Genomic DNA, 12,433 nt, shown 5'->3' on the forward strand with positions numbered 1-12,433 from the left:
CTGTTCTGGTGATAGTGAACAGGTCTCACAAGATCTGATGGTTTTAAAAATGGGAGTTTCTTTGCACAAGCTCTCTTTTTGCCTGCTGCCATCCACGTAAGATGTGACTTGCTCCGCCTTGCCCTTCTGCCATGATGGTGAGGCTTCCCCAGCCACACAGAGTCTTTCCTTTGTAAATTGCCCATTCTCTGCTATGTCTTTATTAGCAGCGTGAAAACGGACAAATACAGGATGTAATTTTCAGACTATTTTAAAGATAACAGCATCTCAGTCATAGAGCTCTTTTAAAATTAACTGTGAATACAAATAATTTTTCAGATGCTACAAACATATTAGTATGTTTGTGGAGAAGTTTGTTGTCATTGTCTAAGGCCCAGGTATAAGCGGGGCTTTGTTGAGATTAAGTCAGCTGATGAAGGCTCTTATTTTTACTTCCATCTTTTTTCACAAGAATGACACTTAGGGACAGTTTCCTTCTTAGGATGCTACGCTGAGAGCGTCTCCCAGGAGGGGAGCAAATGTTGTCCCTAGCTGATTCTGTATGGAAGTTCTTGACTTGGTCTGCTTGTGTTCCATTCTGCTACCCAAAGTCAAACCTAAAAATACAAATCTGAAATTATAGCCAGCACCAGGATATAAAAAAAAAAAACCAAGAACCAATAAAACCATTTCCACTTCTTTGCTAGAAGAGAAAGTCATCCCCAAAGAGAGGATATGGATGCTTAGATTTCAAAGAAAGGCCAAGAAAGGGTAACCCAGCACAGCAGGGGGAAGGTTTTTTTTTGGGTGGGGGGGTCGGGAGGGGAGTGGAGTGCTGACTTCTCACACTTCTAAGAGGTTGCTAAGCAGGGCATCTTATGAAATGCCCGGCAATGGAAATCAGCCAAGTGTTCCCAGGGAGGGGGCCCTCTCCCTGTCCCGGACTCCCCTGGGAAAATAGATCTTAACAAAGCTCTTGATTATTTTGCCATGTCCATGATGTAGCATTTTTCCTGGAGTTGGAAAACAGCTGAGAACATTGAGCAAGTCCTTTTTGCTCCCAGATAATTCCTTTAGTTTGGTTACCACTTTTTTGAAACTAGGGACTGGCTCCAGCCTGTTCCTTACACGGATGGCACCTCTAATTTGGTTTCAGTTTGATTCATGCCAGGATCTAACTCACTATGGAGCTCAACTAAGAATTTTACAAACACTTTTTGATGCTAAGGATATGTGTCTCACAACCTAGACATCTGGACATAATGTCAAACAAATATTACCCAACACAAAAACCAGTTGGATCTGTTTGTGGTTACTTCAGCCCTGAGCAGTTCCTTCTTTAAAGGTTCTGACCTGATAAAGTAGTTTTGGGCCCCATCAGGCTGCTGACTAGGTGAGATAAAGCGATCCCTGAACCATTTGGTCTTTTTTTTTCAGACCTACACTCTGAAGCTGGATGGCCCAGCCCCTCCCCAGCACAAAAACTTTGCGTGATCCTGTCTGTTGAGATGCTTTGCTGTGGGCCAGATTCTCCACAAAAGCAATGCGGGATTCGGATATGACGCTCGTTTGCTTGGAGATCCAGGTGGTATTTGGAAGCAGCTTGCACAATCGCATCCCTATAGGAACTTACCTCCCATGTGCTTTTGGGAAAGTTTCCCACTCAACTTCATCCACCCTGAATATAAGATAGAGGTCACAGTGGTTGATTCACCAGCATTTTCTAACCAAAGTTTCTTTACATGGTTTTTATATTACCCACAATCCTATTACGTCAATTACACTCACTATGCATACAAAGAATCATTAAACCTTTTTCATGCAAGATCTCATTTCCTTCTCATAACTGCCCTGTGAGCTGGGTATCACTGTTATTTTAGTGGGAATGGGTAGGGAAACTGAGGAAGAGTATGGTGTGTTAGCTTCCTCAAGAGCACACAGTTTATAAATAACAGAGCCACCACTAACCCAGGTCTGTCTGATCCCCAAATTCATGTTCTTAATTATGGCCCTAGGGTGCCTGTCAAGTCAGGGTTAATGACAGAGAAAACAAACCCAAGTTTTATATAACTGATATGAGTCATGTGACATGAGAGGCTCGCGTGAATAGTTCTTATTCATCCCGAGATCCCTCTCTTGGGGTCATCTTTCTCCCTTTCCCAGGATGCTGGAGGGCACAGGACTCCAGCTGGAGGAGGTAACAGAGTGAAGGTGTAGCTTAAAGATGCAGAGCAGTGAGAAGGGAAGGGGAATGTAGAGGGTAGAAGGGTGATTCTTGGGGAAATTCAGGGAGTGAAGGCCTCTGAACTGCATAAAAAGGGTCAAAGACCATCAGCTGAGGGATCATCTTGGAGCAAAGCTGTTGGTGCTGCCAATATGACCAGTGCTTTGACTGTGAGTTCCAGAATGTCCAGCCACCAGCACCCAGACACCTGAGGGGGTTGTGATAGCAGAGTGGCCTGGTGGGCTTCATGGAGGGGGTTTCTCCGTCCTATATTGCCCTGGCCTTAGCAGTCTCGGAGAGGTTTATGCTTTTTGAGGGTAGATTAGACTCCCTAGCTCTGTTTCCACCCCTACCCTTCCAACAGAAACTCACAGAAACCTCTCCCACCTTTTCTGCTTTGCCCACACAGCAAAGGACTCCCCAGAAACAGCCCGAGCTTGTTGCCAGTGAGGCTGAAGAGCAGAGCGCAGCAGGGTCTCAGATTACCCAGACTTCTTTCCCTCGTATCCTCATTCTGCCGGACATTTTTAGTGGCTTATAAGTTTTAGCATAAATAGTTAAAACTAGGTTAGCCTTGTCAGAGATGAACAGATGCAGCGTGAGCTGTCATTCAGCCTTGGAGGCCATGTGGGTTTTGTGTTTCTTGCTGATTCATAAACGTTGGTGATGCGCAGGCCCCCATTCCAAGGGTCATATTCCTGTATCTGTTGCACAGGACTGTGAATTTTATCCCCTTTAACCAAGCAGCTACCTGGACCCGAGGCAAGCTGCCACTGCCAGTGTGCCCTGGGGCAGCTGTGAGCTGTAAACCCATGGGTCTGGGTTAATGTTTGCTGATGTTTTTACCTTACCTGATAGGTGGATGGAATTTGCCTAATGATTGTGTTTCCTTGAAAAGTTAATCAATGTCTAAGTGAGCCAGTTACAGACCACCTCAGAAGTACAGTGAGGTTGGACTCCCAGCACTTTCCCCCCAAGGTCATGTCCCTGGGGTCAGAGTGACAGGAAAGTTGCAGTGAGCAACAGATATGACCAGAGGGACCTGGGGGCTCTCTTAGTGGTGGGCTGCTGCACTCCTTGTGCAAAGCTCTGGAGTCCAGATGTAAGGGGCACACCCACAAGGCATAATGTGGCCTGGTCCACCAGCACTCCCAGCCATAGCCCTGCTTTCTTCGGGCCCCATTATCACTTTAAATAGGGGACCTCTGTGCCCACGTCATCAGGCCTTTTCATCCTGGGGTTGTCAGCCAGAAGGGACCCCTTCCTTCCTGCAAACATCTCAAGCATGTATGCTGTGCCGGATCTTTACGATACTGAGAGGAAGAAAGCGGATGAGATCCAGCCCTCAAGCTGCTAATAGTTGCGAGAAGAGAGGCGAAAAGGCAGTTGCAATCCAGGGCACTTCAGGGAGCTTCAGCAGGGATCTGGGGGCTGTGGAGAGCAAAGGTGCAGCCCCGAACACAACCTTGGGGATCGGGGAGGCCACTCAGAGGAGAATGATGAAGTCTGAGCAGAACCTGGAAGGGAGATAGGGAGTTACCAGCTTGGTGAGTGTGGTAATCTCCAAAACATCTGCATCCTAATCACTGGAACCTATCAATGTCACCATATGCGGCATACAGAACATTGCAGATGTGACTGAATTAAGGATTTTGAGGTAAGAGTTTGTCCTGGATTATCTGGGCAGCCCTGCATGTATCACCGGGGTCCTTAGAAGAGGGAGGCAGAGGAAGATTTGACCACAGAGGTAGAGAAGGCCTTGTGACCTCACTGCCCCAACACTGTGTCAAGCTAACTCCCCACCACTGTGTAGTTTCCCCAGGCTGAGGTCCCTCTCCACTCCTCCCCACCTCTCCCAAACCTTCACACTCTTCAAGGGCTCCCTTTTCATTAAGAATCCCCCAACTCCCACTGGGCAGAAGCTTATTGAATTGACAACCAGCACAATGCCTAGTCTGAATAATTCCTTTTAAAAAACATATAAATTGGCCAGGTGCAGTGGCTCACACCTGTAATTCTAGCACTTTGGGAAGCCGAGGCGGATGGATAGCTTAAGGCCAGGAGTTCAAGATCAGCTGGCCAACGTGGTGAAACCCCATCTCTACTAAAAATACAAAAAAATTAGCCAGGTGTGGTGGCATACACCTGTAATCTCAGCTACTTGGGAGGCTGAGACATGAGAATTGCTTGAATCCGAGAGGAAGAGGTTGCAGTGAACCGAGACTGTACTACTGCACTCCAGTCTGGGCAACAGAGTGAGACTCTGTCTCAAAAAAAAAAAAAAAAAAAAAAAACTAACTAATTGCTATTCTTTCACATTCATACTTCCTGTTCCTGTGCAAGATATGGGAGGTGTGGTGAACATTTGTGATTGATTTTGGCTGCCCTGCATCTGAACCCCTTCCTATGTTTGTGAAATTCTGTGCCTCATGCATGGGTGCCCACCTCCCCCTAAAAACCAGAAACTTCCAGATACTCTATTTCCAGCTTCCCTTGCAGCTAGGATGTGGGCATGTGGCTCAGGACTCTGGTCCCAGACTTAGAGTTGACAACTAATGATTAAAAAGACAGGGATTGTAGAGAATCTGCTCAAGTTTCAGTGGCAGCCGGGGCAGAGGCTGCGGCTGTGGTGTGCAGAGTACAGTGCCAGGGTGTGGGTGGTGCAAACCCTGGAGTCCTGGATCTTGCTGTGATGACAATGGGGTTATTCCTTATTCCTGTACTTATTCCTGCAGTGTTACCCAGTGGTGCTTCCTGCTGTACAGCCTCTCATAGTTTCTGCCTTTTTCTGAGCTTAGTTCCTCAACCTTTCAGTTACATATTTACTACTAAATTTCTTTTCATTTCAAGTCAGGTAAAGTTGCTTGCAACTGAGTACTCTATGACAAGTAGATTTCAACTATAGAAGTATGGAAGATACTGAAAAATGGAATATTTAGGATTCAAAGTAAGGCTCAGAATCTGAGCCTTTGAGGCCAGCGGCTGTTCTGCATAGCTTTTGTAGGCCAGCAGAGAGGCTGGCCTGTAGTGAATGCTTGGTAAATGCTTGTTGATTGATTGAGACATGAATGAAGGTGATTTGCTTTTCATGAGCATGAATGAGCATGATCCTCATGGGTCAATCATTTGCACTTCTTCCCATGCTTGTGTTATGTGCATTTCCCAGATCCAGCAAGAGACCCTTCATTTTTGGTTGTTAGAGCGTTGTCCGAGGGCTATTTCAGCCTTTCCTGATTTCCTTTTGGACTTTGACTTATGAGAAAATTGTATCCAGATGATTTAAGTTTTCTCCAGGCCACATTCAAATACCTACTCTTCTTTTAAACTGAGTGATCCCAGGCCCCAGTCAGACCCTGCAAGAGGCTCAAAAATCCAGGAGTCCAGAGAAGCAAGGTCAGCTCATTTCCAGCAAGTTCCTTGGTTAGGCACCTCCCCCTCACCTTGAGTAAGTGAGAGAGGCCATCCCAGTCACTGACTCCCACATCATTCTGCTGGAAACTGGGAGGACTTGAGGGACAGCTGTAGACAGAAGCCATACATGATACCTCCAAGCAGGCCCACAGGGCATTGCCAAACAGGCTGTTTGTTGAGTAAGACCTGGCCATGACCTTTGCCATGGGATAGCCTCTCCCCGTGACATTTATGAGGACCAGAGTCCTTGTGGGAGTTTACCAGCCACACCAGAAGTATACCAAGGACAGCTGATATAACTAATGCTAGAGAACAATAGCCAAAACTGCCCACAGAAGTTCTGTCTGGCCATGTCATTATGAAAGGCCCTCAAGGTTGACTTCATTCGCTTACTAGTGTAGGCTCTTTCTCAGAAAACTCATCTGTGCTGATGTCTGCCTTTCCTGAGTCATGCCAAGGGTGTCCCTGCCTAGCCGAGAATCTATGAACAGTGAACATGAATGAAACAGCTTCTTCTGCCTCCAGAAACCACTGGAGGAGCCATGTGGCTGGGTGATAACTAAAGTGTCTGTCTCCTCTTCTCTTTACTTTTGTTGATACAGCCTGGACCCACGCCTTCATCAATCTACTGTCAGGAATAGATTGCGCACTTTCTGTGTCCCAGTGGGTGGCCCCCCAAAATAGAGCAGACAATGCCTGGCCTGCAAGGGTACTGGTTTAGTTCAACAAATATCCATAGAATGCCCACTTAGGCAAAATGGCATAGGGTACATTGCCAAAATCAGGGTTGACTCAGCCTGGAGCCATGAAGTGGGTCCAACAGGTCTCTCAACTGAGGCGGGAGGCCCCAGGACCCCAAGGTATGCTGCAAGGCCCTTGATGACAGCATCTTGTGCCTAACACCTGACCACATCTGAGCCACTAGAGACAGTACCTGATAAGGATGCAGATGCCTGGGCCCTGCCTTACAAAGTTCTTGTTCAGTAGGTCTGGGGAAGGCCAGCAATCTTCATTTTAACAAGCACCACTGATGGTTCTGATGCAGGTGGTCCAAGGACCACACCTGGAGAAACTTCCACCTCTAGGGGCAGCTAGGGTAAAAATTTCACCCAAACCTCCTAAGGTCACAATATATTCCCCCCAACAAAGGAAGCAGTAACTTTTGGCCACAGCCCCTAGAGATGGGATTCGCCTGGGGTTTCTACACTGTCTTCTGTCCAAAGACAAAGTGTGCCTTACCCCACAACTGCTTTGTGGTTAAAAGCTTCTATTGAGGGATGGTTTATTTACTTCTAGCCCTGTGAAGCAATATAGCGGAGTTTTTATTCCCTTTGAATCCCAGAGTGGAGGACTCTGCTTAAGTACTACCCACCTGGGTCTGGTAAAAGCTACCCCAAACCAATGGTCTTGAACAAGTAATATGGTTTGACTGTTCCCCTCCCTACCTCCAAATCTCATCATGAATTGTAGTTCCTATAATCCCCACGTGTTGCAAGAGGGACTTGGTGGGAGGTAATTGAATCATGGGGGTGGTTACCCTCATGTTGTTCTCATGATAGTGAGTGAGTTCTCACAAGATCTGACGGTTTTATAAGGGCTTTTCCCCCTTTTGCTTGGCACTTCTTGCTGTCACCATGTAAAGAAGGACATGTTTGCTTCCCCTTGTGCCATGATTGTAAGTTTCCTGAGGCCTCCCAAGCCATGCAGAACTGAGAGTCAATTAAACCTCTTTCCTTTAGAAATTACCCAGTCTCAGATGTCTCTTTATTAGCAGTGTGAGAATGGGTTAACACAATGAGATAGAACTTAAATCCCCTGCAGGCTTATCAGAGGAGGCTCCATGGAAGACCATGGACCTTGAACAATGTGCAGGTAAGCCTAGACAAAATGCAATGGATCAGGGATTTCAGGCAGGGAAACCAGTGGGAAGGAAGGGGGGCAGGTGGAAGTGGCCCTCAGTTCCTGTGTGGGCTCTGGCAACAGGAAGCACACAGAAGTCTTCCCTGCTGGTAGGGAGAGAAAGGAGCAGTAGAAGGGGTCCTGAGCTGGAAGGACCAGCAGCCACTGCAGACTGCTGATGGAGGCAGTGCCAGGGAGAAAGAGGGCAGTGCCTAATGGTGTCCAGGCCTTGGCATGCAGGATGCAGTCCAGGCACTGGTACCTGGGAGAGTTAAAACTGGGAGAATGGGAGACAGCAGGGGGTTCTCACAAGGAATTTGGAGCAGAGGCCCAGGCAGGGGGCCATCAAGGTGGAGAGGACTGAACCTGGAAATGGAAGCTTTCCAAGTCACACATTGAAGAGTATCAGCAAGATCTTAAGCCCTGGAACAGTGATGGATGGCATCAGGACAAACTGAGGTCAGTGAGTGTGTTAGCAGCAGAATACCCAGCTCCAAATGGCACAAACTCCATCTGGGATGGAGAATCTAGCAGAAGACCAAGGAAGAATTTGAAGAGGACTCAGAGGTGAATTAGGGATGCTTGTAGCTTTTGTGTGGGCAGTGCATTACCGGGGTGTAGTAGTCCCCATTGAAGGCCCAAGATTCTGCCTCTAAGGCTGTAACTCTGCTGAATCCAGCTCCTGAGAGGCTATCCAGAGCAGGCAGGAGGTCAGCCGTCAGTCTGTGGGCCTGGTTTTAGAGTCAAAGTGAATTTCCAGTGGGGAAGACCAAAGCTAAAGTCCATCCCCCAGAGGATGAGAGAAAAGAAGCCTGCAGCTCAGGCAGCTCAGGGAGTCTGTGGCAGCAAATGAACTCTGGACCTTGAAGTGGGGAGAGCGAGTCCTATTACCTCACCACAGTGCTCAGATCAGCTCAGAAACCAGGTGGGCACACAGCTGTGACAGGTGGGAGATGATTCCATTGGTACCTGGGATACCAGATTCATGCTGGGAAGTAGGATGGATGTGGCGGTTTGCAAAAGGCTTTGTCTTCTAAGTTGAGGACACTGGATCACACCCCAAGAGAAAGGGGAGCTCCAATGGAAAAGCCATCTGCACCATGATGCTGCCTGTTACTTGACTGAGCATTCCTGCTGCCCAGAAGCTCCTGTTGTCCTCCCAACTGATGGGATGCTCTTGGACAGTGATGCCAGCTGGAATTAAGATTGGGTTTCCAAGGCCACTGTGACCAGCATGATTAATGTGAGTATCACCAGGTCTTCTCCTCCCTATAGGCCCTGTCAACATGGTTGTCCCCATAGCCCTGAGCCCAGCTTTTCCTGGTTTTCTGCCTCCTTTAGCAATCCCTACTGCTAGGGCTCCAATATGCCTCAGCCAGAAAGCTGTCATCTCTTTCCTGGGAACATTCCTTAAGAAAGAACCATCATGGGGTTGGATGGAACTAAACTTGCAAAGAAGGTGATGTGTAGCCAGGTTGGAGTGTGGAGTGTGGGGTCAAAGATGATGGCATTCTGTGTGGAGATGCAGTGGTAGGAATGGAAGTGAGGAGGAAGAAATGAATTCAGGGGGCAGCGTGACAGAAAACACAGACTTTGGTGACTACGTGTGAGCAGCTGTAAACTGATAAGAAGAAAAGATGTCTCCAGCATGTTTGGGTTAGTGTCATCAACCCATGGGTCCTGCCCACAGCAAGACTTGGCCCAGGCACAACCCCCTGTCTAGCAATGTGGAGATAGATGCCTTCAACAGAAAGGGCTGGAAATCCCACGTGACAGCTGAGCTCTGTTCTGCCTTTGACAGAGTCTGATGCGACATGGAACATCTCAGGGAAGTGCCTTGCTGGCTTCGCCCACCTGGAGCCTCAGGTGAAGTCTCAGGTGGGAGATGTTGATTTGAGAGGCCTGGGTATAAAAGTAATCCCAAGAAATCACACGATAGAATAATTTCTCTGAGGCACAAAGAGGGAGAAAAATAAGAACAGAGCCCCTTAGCAGGGCACTCACAATAAGAAGAATTAGGAAAAGAAAAGGGAACCTGGGGTGACACAAAACTGGGGGAGTCTGTTATCACAAGGTAGACGGCTACCTCCAGTTGGACAAATTTCCATGGACCACCATGCAATTTCTGGAGATGCCACCTTTGATCCCCTCTTCTCCCTTTGCTCCTCCCCCATCTCCACACCCAAAGTGCACATTATTCAGATGTCTATCTGCCCCTAAATCAACTTGACTTCTGTTGTTCCTTGGCAGATTCGAGGACCAGCCTTCATTGGAGTTGGGGTGGAAGCTACACACTTGTATCAAAGGTTGTAATCCCAAGTCTGGTCCTGTTTTCTGCGAACAATATAATTGTAAACACATTGAATGTGCCTGAATGGGATTCACATAACCTATTCAAAGGTTAATATCACAAGACTGATAGTGAGCTGGAAGCTCTGAAATGTATTTGTGCTCAGGGAAGATATTTGCTAATGTTTGGCTTTTATTTCCCCTGGAACTTGTACACGTCAGTGAGGTCTGGAGATAATGAATAACAGCATGGACAATAAATTTTAAAACAAACAAAATAAAAACTCAAAGAACATTAATGTAGACCAGTGCTAGGATATGATGTGTGTTACAAGAGAGCAATGATTACTCCTTGGTGAGCAGATTCTATTATCTGCTTCTTAGGAGCAGTAGGTGGCTGCCTCTTGATTGTATTAGTCCTGGAGTTATAAAAACCTCAATCCTTTGCATTGATTGTATTAGTCCTGGAGTTATAAAAACCTCAATCCTTTGCATTGCAAGAGTGACACATGGGGCGAGTAGGCAGGTAAGAGAAGGAGCAATTGGAGGAAGAGTAATGGGATCTGTGGCAGGGACTGTTGGCTTTCCACTAAAACCCATTCTCTCCTTTTTGCCGGGCAAGAGCTAGGCAGTATTTACCAGCCCCTCTTGCATTTGGGGTGGCCACAAACTGAATTCTGGCCAGTGGAGTGAGGGGCTTCTGAGACAGCAGGCTGCCCCTTCCACACTCCTGTTCCCCTTGCAGTAGCTCAAAGTCCCTGGATGTTGATGGAATCATAGCTGGAAAAAGCCTGGGTCCCTGAGTCACCACACAGCACAGAGCCAGCTGCTGCCCTGGAGCCTCTACGCAAGAAGGTGGTCTAGAAATACACTTCCATATTTCAGCCAGCATGCCTTGGGATCTTTTTTTAATGGTGGTTCAGCCTACCCTAACTAAAGCAGGGCCCACTCAGCACGCCCCACTCAGCGATTCTGGAATGGGAGCAGGGTCCACCGAAACTCCGCTTTTCAGAGAGCTCACACCCTAGGGGAGAAAAGGTGAGGACACCAGAGCTGCCAGTCAAGACCCAGGATGCCAAAATTAGGGCCCCTAAACACAGCAGGGAGGGTGAGTTATCCTCTTGTGAGGTGGGAGGAGGGTCCCCGTGAGCAGGGCTCTTCTTGAGCCACACCTGGGTCATGAGGAGGAGAGATGCTGAGTGTGACATGTCATTCAAAATGGTGTCTGGAAACTTGAGTTTGTTTCTTCAGTGGAGGGCAGCACAGGTTAATCAGACAAACCAGCCATCAACAGGCTTCCTTTGAGGAGCTTGGTAAGAATGGAAAACCCGGGGCTGACGGGCTTACAGCGCTTACAGAGCAGCACAGTATCAGGGGCCCAAGGCACCAGGAGCTCCTCTGGAAACTGGCAGGAACTGCTGGGGCAAAGCTGAGGTGACGGTACCCCTGGTGATGGGACGGCAGAGACTCTCCATGGTATAGGGAGTGGCGAGACCCCAAGGGACAGTGTGCAAGGACTCTGATGGCAGCAACAGACTCCTCTAGGAGCTGACGAGAAAGGCCTGGAAACCCAAGACTCGCCCCTGAGGTTCAACTCCTACCCTGATCATCTCCTCCAAGATTCTGTGACCTGGGGAAGTCAATAGTACATTTCAACACATGTGAAGTCAGCATGTGAACGACATTCCAATGCTGCTCGTGGGGTCACCCCTGCAAAGATGAACTCAGTGGAAAGACCTTGCCAAACCGGAAGGAAAACAAGATACTTTTCTCCAAAATACTCGTTCAATAAATATTTACTTAGGCTTTACAAAGACAAATATGACTTGCCCCACCTGTTAGAGGTATGCATGTCGAGAAAAGGAAGGGGCGATTCAGTAAGAAAAACGCATTCAGGGAAGAGAAAGAAGGAAAACATATAAAAATTCAGGTCATATTAGAATAATGTATATTACAATGAGTTTGACTATATTTCAGAAATTTCCCAAAATATTCCTTTCAAATTTGATTGACATTCTAAACTATTTAGCTTGATATAAATGAGATCTTTGTGCACCCTCAGCAGGAACTGCATCTTAGCTGGTTTTAAATCTCAACAATCACTTTCCTGCCTTGGAAAAGGTATGAACCGGCCACTTATGTAGAATCCAGGTGGGTTTGAGAGCAGCTTCAGCTGAATGGAGAATGACAGGGAGGCTGAGGAACGGAGGGAGGGGACCCTGGGCTGTCACACCCCGAGGATTTAGGAAGGCTCTTGCTCTTGCTGGAAGGGTTGCAAATCCCTAAACCAAGTAATCCCATTAAAACATGAAACATCCAGAGTAAAATTAAGTTTAAAATACTATTTGCAAAGTCAAACATGGTCTTACCATAGGATCCAGGCATCACACTCTTTGGTATTTACCGAAATGTGTTGGAAACTTCCATATAAAAACCTGCACACAGGCCGGGCACGGTGGCTCACACGTGTAATCCCAGCACTTTGGGAGGCTGAGGTGTGCTGATCACCTGAGGTCGGGAGTTCGAGACCAGCCTGACCAACATGGAGAAACCCTATCTCTGCTAAAAATACAAAATTAACTGGGCGTGGTGGCACATGCCTGTAATACCAGCTACTTGGGAGGCTGAAGC

The 12,433-nt window shown here is 47.5% G+C and overlaps 1 long non-coding RNA gene across 1 annotated transcript; it reads left to right on the forward strand.

Annotated features, from left to right (window-relative positions):
• Positions 1-8,536: 8,536 nt before the first annotated feature.
• Positions 8,537-10,103, forward strand: LOC114680310 (uncharacterized). Its single transcript, XR_013396932.1, has 2 exons — positions 8,537-8,756; positions 9,764-10,103. It is a non-coding gene; the product is annotated as an uncharacterized LOC114680310 (long non-coding RNA).
• The last annotated feature ends 2,330 nt before the right edge of the window (positions 10,104-12,433 follow it).

Source organism: Macaca mulatta, chromosome 8, assembly GCF_049350105.2.
Source record: "Macaca mulatta isolate MMU2019108-1 chromosome 8, T2T-MMU8v2.0, whole genome shotgun sequence".
Taxonomy (NCBI): domain Eukaryota; kingdom Metazoa; phylum Chordata; class Mammalia; order Primates; family Cercopithecidae; genus Macaca; species Macaca mulatta.